Genomic DNA, 13,766 nt, shown 5'->3' with positions numbered 1-13,766 from the left:
TAGGTTTTTAAATACGCTTATGTGGCTTTAACAGTATGTAAACACAACAAGAAAGGATCTTCTCTGTGTCTCTAAGGAGCCCGTGTTTTGTTTTTATTTTCTTAGAATGATGTTTAGAAACCACGTACTAATATGTAATAAATGGATTTGCTAAAATGAGTCTGATGTCTGATGAGTGGGTTCAAATTAACATTCCAGAACATGATTAAATTACTACAAATTCTTTCCTTGGAAGAACAGTACTAAAAAACCCTTTTATTTCTTGAGATCCCCTTAAGCCGTGGCAGTTAATACACGTAGCGATCCCTGTTTTGCATTTAATTATGTGTCCTCCTTACCCCCATACCCAAAAGCACCGACTTCACTTTGTGTCTGTCCCTATTTGGAAGAAATAAAACTTGTCGGCAGGCCACCTGACTGCAAAGCATCTGCAGACGCAGCTCAAGGCCCTCAGGTCGCACAAGCCTGGAGAATACCCGGCAGAGCCGGCTCTCAGGCAGCACGACGCTTCCTCTGGGCCCTCGTCTAAGCCTCGGGGAGTCACCCTGATCAGCGTCCCCTCAGCCAAACTTCAGGTCCCGCGCCCCGGAGCAGCCGGCCCCCACCTCCTGGCCGCTCTTCTGGAGCAGCGGCTGGGCCTGGACCCGACGTGGGCCTCCCCTCCCAGCCTGGGCCGTGCTGAGGCACAACGGCCGACCGGGCCGGGGACACGGGCAGGAAATGCCCAAGACCCTCTGCCGCACCCGCCCGCCCCTCACTCGGCGCCGTGGCACCACCTGTATCCGCAGCCTCTCGTGAACGCCTGCTGAATACACGCAGGCGGCAGTGAGGGCTCGGCCTCGCACCTGCACCCCCTCGAGCTCCCAGTGACGACTCCTGCTCAGCCTCCATGGCCTCCTAGGGAAAACCGTCCCGTGACAGTGACCGCACACCGTCCCTCGCCCAGCAGCACAGGCACGTTTGCCGTCACAGACGCAGCGCTCAACTACGGACGGCGACGCGTTTGCACCTGTGCGGAATTAAGTAAATTCCTAATTGAGTAAAACCCTTTGGAGGCTTTTTCAAAAAGCCTTTTCTCTTGTGAAACATCAAAAACATAGAAAGTACACAAAACAAACATTACAGCTCAGTGAATTATCACTTCTCCGTTCACAGTGACCGTCTCTTGACCTACATGACAACCAGATTCATGCTTTTCTTTAGAGTTTTACCACATAATCACGAGTCAAACAATACAGGTCAGTTTTGGTTTTTTTTTTTTTTGAACATAAATAGAATCACACAGTATGTGAACTCCTGGCCTGCTTCTCTCATTCGACACGTTTGTATCTTCATCCACGCTCTTGTGTGTGCCGAGCACCGTTTGGAGGAAAGTAGCACAGGGTGTTTTCTGCCCAGGGCTCAGCCGCCATGCACACCTCCCCCTCTTCCTGTTCCCTGGCTGTTGGGTTTATATTTAGGAATGAGTGACTGGGACTTGGGGTAGGTGTAGCCTTGACTTCAATAGATGATGCCAAGCAGTTTCCAGCAGGACTGTTCACGCTTCCGCCCTCAGCAGGTTTCCGCCCTCAGCGGGTAAGACTTCTGGGAGCTTGCCAACCTCACCCTTTTTAATTTTGACCACACTGGAAGTATCAGCGATAACTCGTTGAGCACCTTTTCATAACTTTCTTGGCCATTTGCATGTCCTCTTTTGTGACTTGTTGATTAATACCCATTTTTCTATTGGGTTGTCTTTTTCTTACTGATTGATAGGATTTTTACTTATAGATTTGAGTTCTTTTTCTAATTATTTGCAATGCAAGTATCTACTCAGTTTGCCTTTTTCTTTTTTTTTTAAATTGAAGTACAGTTCATTTACAATATTGTGTTAGTTTCAGGTGTACAACATAGTGACTCGGTTATATATATATTTTTTGATTCTTTTCCATTACAGGTTATTAAGATACTGAATATAGTTCCGTGCTACACAGTAAATCCTTTTTATCTGTTTTATATAGTAGTGTGTATCTGTTGATCCCAAACTCCCAATTTATCCCTCCCCTGCCCTTCTCCTTTGGTAACCATAAATTTTTTATGTGTTTCTGTTTTGTAAATAAATTCATTTGTATTATTTTTTAGATTCCACATATAAGTGATATCATATAATATTTGTCTTTCTCTGACTTACTTCACTTGGTATGATCATCTCTAGGTCCATCCATGTTGCTGCAAATGGCAATAATTCATTCTTTTTTATGGCAGAGTTATATTCTATTTATTTATTTATTTAGCTACATCTTCTTTGTCCGTTCATCTGTCGGACACTTGGGTTGCTTCAATGTCTTGGCTATTTATTTAGTGCTGCTATGAACACTGGGGTGCCTGTATCTTTTCAAATTAGCGTTTTTGTCTTTTCTAGATATACGCCCAGGAGCAGGGATTGCTGGATCATATGGTAACTCTATTTTTAGTTTTTTAAGGAACCTCCATACTGTTTTCCATAGTGGCATTTACATTCCCACCAACATTGTAGGAGGGTTCCCTTTTCTCCACACCCCCTCCAGCATTTATTTGTGGACTTTTTGATGATGGCCAGCCTTTTCATTTTCTTAATGGTATCTTTTAATAAACCAGAATCCTGATAAAATTTATCAATCTCTTACCTTAAGGATAGTGGTTTTTTGTGTAATGTTTAAGAAATCATTTCCTATCCCAATATTTGTGTGGCTTTCATATTTAAATCTACAATCTATTCAAACTGATTTCTGTAGATAATGTGAGGTAGATATCAAGGCTTTTTAAAAGAAATTTGTTTTTATCTGTTTTCAAATTTCTTGGCATAAAGTTGTTCGTAAATCCCTCATCATCTTATCTTTATCCACATGAGCTCTAGTGATTTCTTCTTTTTGATTTCTAATATTATTTGTGCCTTCCCTTTTATGTCTTGGTGAGGACTTGCCAATTTTAGACATCTTAACAATGAACCAAACTTAGATCTGTTGGTTCTATTTTCTCATTTATTGACTTTTATTTTTACCTTTATTTCCTCCCTTCTGCTTTCCTTGAGTTTAATTTTGCTTTCTATGACTTCTTGAGATGAATGCTGAGATGATCAACTTTCACCCGTTCATAATTTAAATGTTTTAAATCTATACATTTTCTTCTTAGCAATATTTTTGCTTCATCCCCCAGATTTTAACTTGTAGTATTTTAGTCATCACTCAATTCAAAATATTTCCAATTTCCATTGTGATTTTTCCATTCACCCATCTGTTATTTACACAAGTATTACCTAGTGTCTAATCTCATCATTTTCTGGCTATCATTTTGTTACGATTTCCACAGTGCTCAAAGAGCACACTCAGTGGCAAAGAGGTGCTTCCAAGGAGTGTTTATTCCGCAGTTGGTGGGTGCACTTTTCTACACTTGCCCTTTAGGTCATTTGCTAGTCATGTTCAAATCTTCCATAAACTTAATGGCTTGTGCTATCAGTTGCAGGGAGAGATATATGTTAGTGTGAATGTCTTTTTTTTTTTTTGTAAAGAGCTATAATTTTCTGTAATTTTTTTCTGTGCCTATTTCAAGGCTATGTTTAACTGGGTATAAATGTAGAATGTTGATGTTTCCTAGTGATCAGGCTGCTTTATCTTCAGCAAGTTGTCTTTGTATATTGTTTGCATTATCTTCCTCCAACCTTTTATTTTCAACCTTTCTGCATCCTTTTTTTCACAGCTTTATTGAGGATAAAATTAAACAGCACACATTTAAGTTGTTCAAGTTGGTAAATCTCACATGTACATGAAACAACCCCACAATCAAGACAATATGTCTATTATCCCCAAGTTCCTTCATGCTCCCATCACGAGGCAACCGTCGGTCTGCAGTCAAGATAGATTAGTGCATTTTCTAGAACTTCATATAATAAAATCATATGATATGTACTCTGTCTTCTTTCACTCAGCGGGATTATTTTGAAATTCCTTTTTATTGCTGAATAGCATTCCACCGTATGGGTGTATCACACAGTTTGTTCACCCATTCACTTGATGATACACATTTGGGTGTTTCCAGCTTTTGACTCTTACAAATATTCTGAGTATTCATGTCTTTGTATGGACATATGCTTTTCATTGTCTTGAGCACATACCTAGGGATGGAAACGCTAGGTCAGATAGTAGATGTGTGTTTAACTTTTTAAGAAACTGCCAAGCTATTTTCAGAAGTAGATGCACCATTTTACAGACCCAACAGCAACATATGAGAACTCCAGTTCACCGACATCCGCCCCAAAACCTGGGGTGTCTTAATTCAGATGTTCATAGGTGTATAGTGGTATCTCAATTTGGTTTTTATTTGCATTTCCCTAATGATTACTGATGTTGACCATCTTATCATGTGCTTATTTGCCATTTGTATTTCTTTGTTACTGAAGTGTCTGTTCAGTTTTTGTCTATTTTTTTAATTGGGTTGTTTTCTTATTGGCAAGTTTTGAGTTCTATACATTTTCTGGACTAACGTCTTGTATCAGTGTATTAGTTCCCAATTATTGTCAAAACCACCACAAACTTAGGGGCTTAAAACAACACAAATTTATTATCTTACAGTTCTGTAGGTTAGAAGCCTGAAATGTCTGTTTGGCTAAAATTAAGGTTTGGAGAGGGCTTAATTAAGGTTTCCTGCAGGCTCTAAGGGAGCCATCTTCTTATTTTTTCCAGCTTCTAGAGGCTGCTCACTCTCCTTAGCTTTGGTCCCCTTCTCCATCCTCAAAGCCAGCTTCTCCCGTCACAGGGACCATGTGGCCTCCCTCAACCACGTTTAAGTACGCTTGTGGTCACACTGGGCCCACCTGGATAACTTCATCTCACGGTCAGCTGATGAGCAACCTTAATCCCGTCTGCAACCTGACTCCCCTTTGCCTTTTAACATTACATCTTCACAAGTTTGGGGGATGAGGACATAGACATCTTTGGGGGACCACAATTAGATGTGTGACTTGCAAATATTTTCTTCCAGTCTATGGCTGGTCTTTTCATTCTCTAACAGGGTCTTCCAAAAAGCATAAGTTATTCATTTCAGTGAAGTTCAGTTCTTAACTTCTGTTCTATGGATCCTGCTTTTGGTTTGTTATCTAAGAAAACTTTGCCTAGTCCCCCCCAAAAGTTTTCTATTTTTTCTTCTGAAAGTTTGATAGGTTTTTTTTTTTTAAATTACCACAAATTTAGTGGCTTAAATCAACACACGTTTATTTATCTATTTATTTCTGTGCGAGGGCTTCCTCTAGTTGCGGCAAGCGGGGGCCACTCTTCATCGCGGTGCGCGGGCCTCTCACTGTCGCGGCCTCTCTTGTTGCGGAGCACAGGCTCCAGACGCGCAGGCTCAGTAGTTGTGGCTCACGGGCCCAGTTGCTCCGCGGCATGTGGGATCTTCCCAGACCAGGGCTCGAACCCGTGTCCCCTGCATTAGCAGGCAGACTCTCAACCACTGCGCCACCAGGGAAGCCCTTGATAGGTTTTATGTTCTATGATCCATTCTGAATTAACTTTCTTCTATGGTGTGAGGTATGAGTTGAAGTTTTGCATAAGGATAACCAATCATCCCAGAACTTTCTGTTGAAAAGATTATGGGAAGTGACAAAGGGCCCCCGCTGGCCAGTGAAGAGCCTGGCAGGAGCACAACGGGAGGTCACAGACAAGGGGTCAGAAGGAGAGGCGTGTGGATGGACCTCTGGGAGCGGGCACAAGGCGTGAAGATCACTGATCACAGGTTAATGCCCAGCAGAGAACATCACCCGAACACCCAAGCAGACAGAACGGTCAGCTAGCCTGCCATCACCACCTCAGTGCAGACAGTGGGTGCGTGCAGACAGCATCCACTGTGGTGGGTGAGGGCTGTACATGGGCCCAGCAACGTGGGCTTCTGCTCAGCAAGGCCAGTCTTCCAGCTGCAACACCACCCCTGACAAGGTCAACCAGACACTTTGGGGCACCCACTGGGCCCGTTCCACTCTGGAGAAGGCTGGCTTCATCTTTCATATTCCCACCCCACTCCCCTGTTGACTCCACCTCGATCTTCCGCCAGCAAACTCAGAGCTAGGAAGGAAGTGAGCCAGGCTCCAGGTACCTAGGCTGGTACCCATGCTCCTTCAGAGTCAAAAAGGGAATGCCTCTAAATGCTCTGAGGATGTGAATTTGGCCTGTAATTAATATTTCAGGACACCTTGTTTCTCACACACACACTGGCTTTGCCCAGTCTGGACTCCCTTCCCTGATTTCTACTGCGCTACATGACGACAGACAATTGAAATAAAACACGTCTGCACATTTTTACAACTATAAAGTATCTGATACGAAACAACTTTGCTGTTTGCAAATTGTCAGCTTTTATTTAGCTAAACAGTAAAACAAATAAACAAATGTCCTATTTCTCTTAGAAAACTGCCTACTAGCAAAACTCCTCTGGTCTAGTGTACGAATTTTTGCTCCCAGAGGGCCAAGATAGCACATGTGCCTGTCAACAGCAGAGCAACTTTTCTGGAAAGTAACACATGAAGATGGGTTATGCCAAGATGCTTTCTCTCTGGGAGCCTTGCGTCAGCCTTATTCTCAAGTCAGTGTGGTCACTGTCAGCTGTTACAATCTCCACCAGGACAGAGAAAACAGGTTTTCTGTAAGTGGCCCTTCACCCTGAACACTGCCAATTCACTCCCCACTCCCCACTAAGGTCAACAGTGCCCAGGCTATTAACCATGACAAGCAGTATAGCACGCTATCTGCCTCTATATTCTTACTGTCTCTGCCACTTCCCGATTCCAGAACCCAGTCAGCTCTGGCTTCAGCAGTAACCTCACGCCTTCATCTGCAGCCTGCCACCAAAGGGGCAGGGTTCGTACAGGACTCCTGACCTGGGCTCCGGGGACACGCAGCTGGGGGTGTGCAGAGGACCCCACACCCCTGGCTGTGGCCTCAGACTGTGCGAGCCTGACTGGCTCCCTGCCAAGGAGCTGCCGTGGTGGCCAAGGGTGCAGATCTGCTGCACTCGGTGACTCAGAAAATCCACACCTTCACACACAAATTAAAACACACCCACAAAATACGTATGTCTCTACCACTGACTTCACCTGCGAAGTTCCCAGACATCAATCTCACGTATATTACAAGGATCTCAAAAAATTACTCTCTTAAAGTTTGGTTTTATTATTTGTATCTTACTATAATAAACACTTGATTTTTTTCCCTGCAATCTCTCTTCTCTAATTTTAGGACATTTTTATGTACAGACAATACCCGTGTGCTCCCTCTCCCCCTGCAGTTTCTCCTATTACTAGCATCTTGCCTTAGTTAGTGTGGCACATCTGCTACAACTGATGAACCACTCCTAATTATTACTAACTGAAGTCCATAGTTGACATGAGGGTTCACTCTGTGTGCTGTACACTCCATGGGCTCTGACAAACATACAATGACGCGGCTCCACCATTACGGACAGTGTGACTGCCCTAAAAACCTCCTGTGCCCCACCTAGGCATCCCTCTACCTCCCCGCCACTCCCCAGTCCCTTGGCAACCACTCACCTTGTTACTGTTTGCCTTTACCAGAATGCCATACAGTTGGGATCATACAGCATGTAGCTTTTTCAGACTGACTGGACTCCTAGAAACAACTAGATCTCCACAGTTTATCAGCTCCACCAAGTTCATGGAAAGTTAGTATGCACTGCTCAGAAGTATACTGAGGACTGAAGGAACAAAATCCCATGGACCAGTTCTGGATAACACAGCATTTCAAGAATATTCTCCCTTGGATTAGTTAAAACATAAATACAAACTGGGTCTTTTATCCAATTCATAATGAATTGTTACTGCTAGAAATAATTGGTACAAAACCTGAAAATGGCTATAACTGCTCACAGTAAAATCTAGATCTCCAAAAAAAATTTTTTTTTAATAAGAAAAGGAAGAGAGACTTCCCTGGTGGTCCAGTGGTTCAGAATTCACCTTACAATGCAGGGGACACTGGTTCGATCCCTGGTCGGGGAACTAAGATCCCACATGCCGCGGGGCAACTAAGCCCAAGCGCCACAACTAGAGAGAAGCCCACGCGCCTCAACAAAAGATCTCGCATGCCACGACGAAGATCCCGCGTGCCGCGACTAAGACCTGATGCAGCCAAATAAATAAAATGAAAAAAAAAAAAAAAAAAGGATGAAAATGGGAATGTAAGTTGATACAGCCACTATGGAGAACAGTATGGAGGTTCCTTAAAAAACTAAAAATAGAACTACCATAGGACCCAGCAATCCCACTACTGGGCGTATACCCTGAGAAAACCATAATTCAAAAAGACACATGCAACCCCAATTGTTTACTGCAGCACTATTTACAATAGCCAGGACAGCAACCTAAATGTCCATCAACAGAGGAATGGATAAAGATGTGTTACATAGATAAAATGGAATATTAATCAGCCACAAAAAGAAATGAAATTGGGCCATTTGCAGAAACGTGGATGGACCTAGAGACTGTCATATAGAGTGAAGTAAGTCAGAAAGAGAAAAACAAGTATCATACCAACGCATATATGTGGAATCTAGAAAAATGGTATAGATGAGCTTATTTGCAAAGCAGAAATAGAGACACAGCCATAGAGAACAAACGTATGGATAACAAGGGGGAAGACGGGGGGTGGGGGGGGTGAACTGGGAGATTGGGATTGACACATATACACTATTGACACTATGTATAAAATAGACAACTCATGGGAACATACATACTGTATTGCACAGGGAACTCTACTCACTGCTCTGTGCTGACCTAAATGGGAAGGAAATCCAAAAAAGAGGGGATATGTGTATACATATAGCCAATTCACTTTGCTATACAGCAGAAACTAACACAACATTGTAAAGCAACTATACTCTAATAAAAATTAATTTAAAAAACAAAAGGAAGAAAAAATATCTAAGAAACTTGGACTAGAAATTATGACTGCAAAAGATAATGGAAGAGTAATTAGGCAAGAAATAGAAATCAAAGACATCCAGATTGGAAAATAAGGATGATAACCTCTATTTGCAGATGACACAATTCTACATACAGAAAACCCTTAAAATTTTACACCAAAAAACTATCATCACTAATAAATTTAGCAAGATTGCAAATACAAGACTCTAAGCAAAGTGGGTACAGGGTGGATGTACCTCAACATATTGAATAGTAAAGGCCATAAAATGCAAGCCCACAGCTAACATCACACTCACAGTGAAAAGCTGAAGCTTTTCCTCTAAGATCAGAAACAAGACAAGGGTGTCTACTTTTACCAGTTTTATTCAACATAAAACTGAAAGTTCCAGTCAGAGCAATTAGGCAAAAAAAGAACTGGAAGGTATCTAAGTCAGAAAGAAAGAAGTATAACTGTACTCACAGATGACATGATATTATGTATAGAAAACCTTAAAGATCCCACCAAAAAAACTGTTTGAACTAATCAACAAATTCAGTAAAACTGCAGGATACAAAATCAATATAGAAAAATCAGCTGCGTTTCTATACACTAATACTTAGCTATCAGAAAGAGAAATTAAGAAAATAATCTCATTTACAATTGCATCAAAAACTAAAATACCTAGGAATAAATTTAACCAACGAGGTGAAAGACTTGTACATTTGAAAATGGACAAGACCGAGACTAGCCAAAACAATCTTGAAAAAGAAGAACATACTTGGAGGACTCATACTTCTTGATTCCAAAACTTACTATAAAACTAGAGTAACCAAGTGTGGTACTGGCATTAAGGCGAGACACACAGATCAAGGGAACAGCATTGAGAGTCCAGAAATAAACCCATATATAAATATGGTCAATTGATTTTTGACAAGGGTACAAGACCATTCAACAAATGATGCTAAGATGACTGGATATATATGTGCGAAAGAATGCATCTGGACTCGTCCCTCACACCACATACAAAAATTAACTCAAAACAGATCAAAGGCCTAAATGTAAAAGCTAAAAGTATAAATTCTTAGAAGAAAACACAGATGTAAATTTTTGTCACTATATCAGAATGAACCAACAGGAGATCATAGATAAATGATAGGTAGATAAAGAAAGAAAAAGACAGACACAGAGACAGATATTTATTTTAAGGAATTGGCTTAAGTAATTGTGGGGACAGGCTAGCAGGCGGGAAATTCAGGCAGGACTTGACACTACAGTCTTGAAGCAGAACTTAACTTTCCTCCAGGAAACCTCAGTTTTTGCTCTTGAGGCCTTCAATTGACTGGATGAGGTCTCATCGCATTATTGAGGGCAAGCTCCTCTACTTAACATCAACGATTGTAGATGTTAATCACATCTACAAAATATCTTGAAAGGACCCAGATTAGTGTTTGATTTAGTAACTGATTACTACAGCCTAGCCCAGCTGACACAATTAACCATCACAATGACCTTGGACTAGGCAATGATTTCTTAGACATAATATCAAAATTACAAGTAACCAAAGAAAAAACAGAAAAATTACGTTGCATAAAAATATAAAAATCTGTGCATCAAAGAAATAGTATCAAAGAAAGTGAAAAGAGGGGCTTCCCTGGTGGCACAGTGGTTAAGAATCCACGTGCCAATGCAGGGGACACGGGTTCGAGCCCTGGTCTGGGAAGATCCCACATGCCATGGAGCAACTAAGCCCGAGTGCCACAACTACTGAGTCTGCGCTCTAGAGGCCACGAGCCACAACTACTGAGCCCGTGTGCCACAACTACTGAGTCTGCACTCTGGAGCCCGCAAGCCACACCTATTGAAGCCCACGTGCCTAGAGCCCGTGCTCCGCAACAAGAGAAGCTCCCGCTCGCCACAACGAGAGAAAGCCCGCGCACAGCAACAAAGACCAAAAATGCAGCCAAAAGTAAGTAAATAAATAAATTAAAAAAAAAAAACGTGAAAAGACAGACCAGAGAACAGGAGAAAATATTTGCAAACCATATATCTGATACAGGTCTAATATCCAGAATATATAAGACCTCTTACAACTCAACAATAAAACTACAAATAAACCAATTTTTTATATGGGCAAAGGACCTGAGTAGACATTTCTCTAAAGAAAATACACAAATAGCCAGTGATCTTGTAAAAAGATGCTCAGCATCATTAGTGACTGGGAAAAACCTCAACGAAATTCCACTTTACACCTACGAGGATGGCTAGAATCAAAGACAAACAATAACGTGTTGGTGAGGATGCGGAGAACTGCTGGTAGAGATGTAAAACAGCACAACTACTTTGGAAAACAGCCAGGTAGTTCCTCAAATGACTAAACACAGTTACCTTATGACTTGGCAATTCCACTCCTAGGTATATCCACCCAAGAGAAATGAAAACATATGTCCTCATAAAAACTTATATACAAATGTTTGTAACAGCATTACTTATCACAGCCAAAATATGGAAACAGGCCAAATAGCCATCATTCTGGAATGTTCTAGAATTAGTGATGTCTGCACAATCTTGTGGATATGGTAAAAACCACTGGGCTGAACAGTTTAAAAGGTGAATTTTATGGTATGTCATTTACATCTCGACTTCACAAGGAACGTGTAGGTATGGCAGAACCTCCTGTCCTGGCTCTGCTGGCCTTGGGCCCCACACCTCCAGGCTAGGATGCAGCGGGCCACCGGGAGCAGCGGAGCTTCAGCTCCAGGAAGCACCCTCCCCGGGGGCACGAGAGGATCCAACTGAGGTGTTGGCCACCACCCTCCCGTAAGGAGCCCGGCAGCGTTTCACACCAAGTCAGCTCAAAGGGGGACTGTCCAGCCTCTGCAGGGCTACTCTGAGATGCAGGTCGAGGTGTGTGTTTCTGGTGGGCCAGCGAGGTGTATGCCCCACCTGTGTGAGATGAGTGCGTGAATGAACTGCACCACCACCTCCACCTGTAACGTGCACTGGTCAGAACAACAATGCAAACAATCGTAAATGCACTGATAACACTCATGACTGTGGGAGGGCAGGAGTGGTGCCCATCCAGGGGTGGATCCACCAGGGCCACTGCACCCAGGTGGGACGGGGGAGGGGTGCCAGGCATGCCAGGTCTCACTAGCACCCAGAAGCCCATCTGTCTGCCTTCAACCATGAGCAGAAATTAACCTTGTCCAGAAAGCACGAGCGGCTTAAGGAAGCCTCCTATATAACCTCACGTAACCGCTTGGAAAGTAGCCCACCCTTCACACAGGAGGACAGACCTGATGCAAATGCGTATCTTGACATAATTTAAGTGAATGTTCTTAGATTAATAACATTTTTAAAAGCTACCACTTACTGATTTAAAACCATTCATATTGTTTCATGACACCACAACTCTATGGGGTAAGCATGACCTTCTCAGAAGGAACTGAAGGGCACAGGGCTAAGTGGCCCAAAGCCACAGGGTAGAGGGCCCTAGGATTTCCATCAGCTTCCTCTCTGCTGCTCTTCGTTGATCAATTTACAGACCCGGTTCGGCTTAGAACCTCACTGCTAACGGCGCTTGGGTTCTGCCAGTGAGGAGCCCCAGAGGAGGACCACAGACTCCATCACCCACTCGATCACCAAGGCTGACAGAACTGGTGCCTACCTATCACCTCCATGGTATTGTCTACCTTTATGTCCTAAAGAAGCAGTCTCACAAGGACTTAACACAGGGAGGGCTGAAAAACACACCCCAACCTGTCTGCTGAGCAGAACTCAGTAAAATCTGCATCGCATAAAAAGTCACCTAGTTTCTGGCAGTCATTTTAATAATTTTCAATACAAATAAATGATTCTAACACTTCTTTGCAGCCAAATACATTGTTTTCAAAACTGGTATTTCTAATAATCTTAAATATCTCAAATAAGAAAACACCCAATTTCTGATGTTTAGCTTCAAAAAATATACTCTGGGGATTTTTTTAAAATTCAAAGAATATTAAATGCTTAGAATACATTTATAAATAATATTAAAATTTTATTACCGTGATGGGCAGCTTGGACATCAACTCTGAGGCAAATGAAGCAAAAATATCACATACAAGGACACTGTGTCAAGGAGGACAACGGTGACAGGTGAGGAGAAGATCTGCAAATCGGGGATAGAGAAGGTTGGAGAGGACCCAGGTAGTGAGGGCACAGGTGGTAAACAAAGGGCACAGGCAGGAAGGAGCGAGAGCACAGGGAACGGGCGCGCTACCTCTCATAAACAGTCTTCAAATTCATGGTTGGGGCTGATGTGAGGGGACCACATCCAGAATGATGGGGAAAAGGGGTTTAAAGGGATCCACTCAAGAGAAACAGAACATAAGAACAGCAGTGGCCACAGGCTGATAAAAGGGAGCTACAGAGATTACAGGTGAGGGAGATTCACCAGAGGACGATGGACAGTACAGAGGCACAAACGGAGAGAGGAGCCACTTTCAACCGCAGTTTACTTTCTAAACCAATAAATGTATTCAGCACCTCTTAGCACTAAGCTTTAAAACCTAACGGATTAAAATGTGTCATCCAAATTTAAAATGATCTTACTAATATATCAGCTTATCTACCATCACCAATCATAGATCATTTTTATTTCTATACAGGGCCACAAACACAGCGAAGTGAGTATCACAGTAATTCTCAAGAATCAAGGGTTTAAGACAACTGTGGTCTCAAAGTTGAATCAAGACTCAGGAATTTCAGTTCTCTGGTTAACAGAACAGAACAGAGGGGGACCTAATGTGGGAACTGTATTTATACCAAATGAAGGTCAGATAACACAACAAAGGTTTTTTGTAC

This window comes from Eubalaena glacialis, chromosome 17, assembly GCF_028564815.1.
Source record: "Eubalaena glacialis isolate mEubGla1 chromosome 17, mEubGla1.1.hap2.+ XY, whole genome shotgun sequence".
NCBI lineage: Eukaryota > Metazoa > Chordata > Mammalia > Artiodactyla > Balaenidae > Eubalaena > Eubalaena glacialis.
This window is presented reverse-complemented; position numbering follows the sequence as displayed.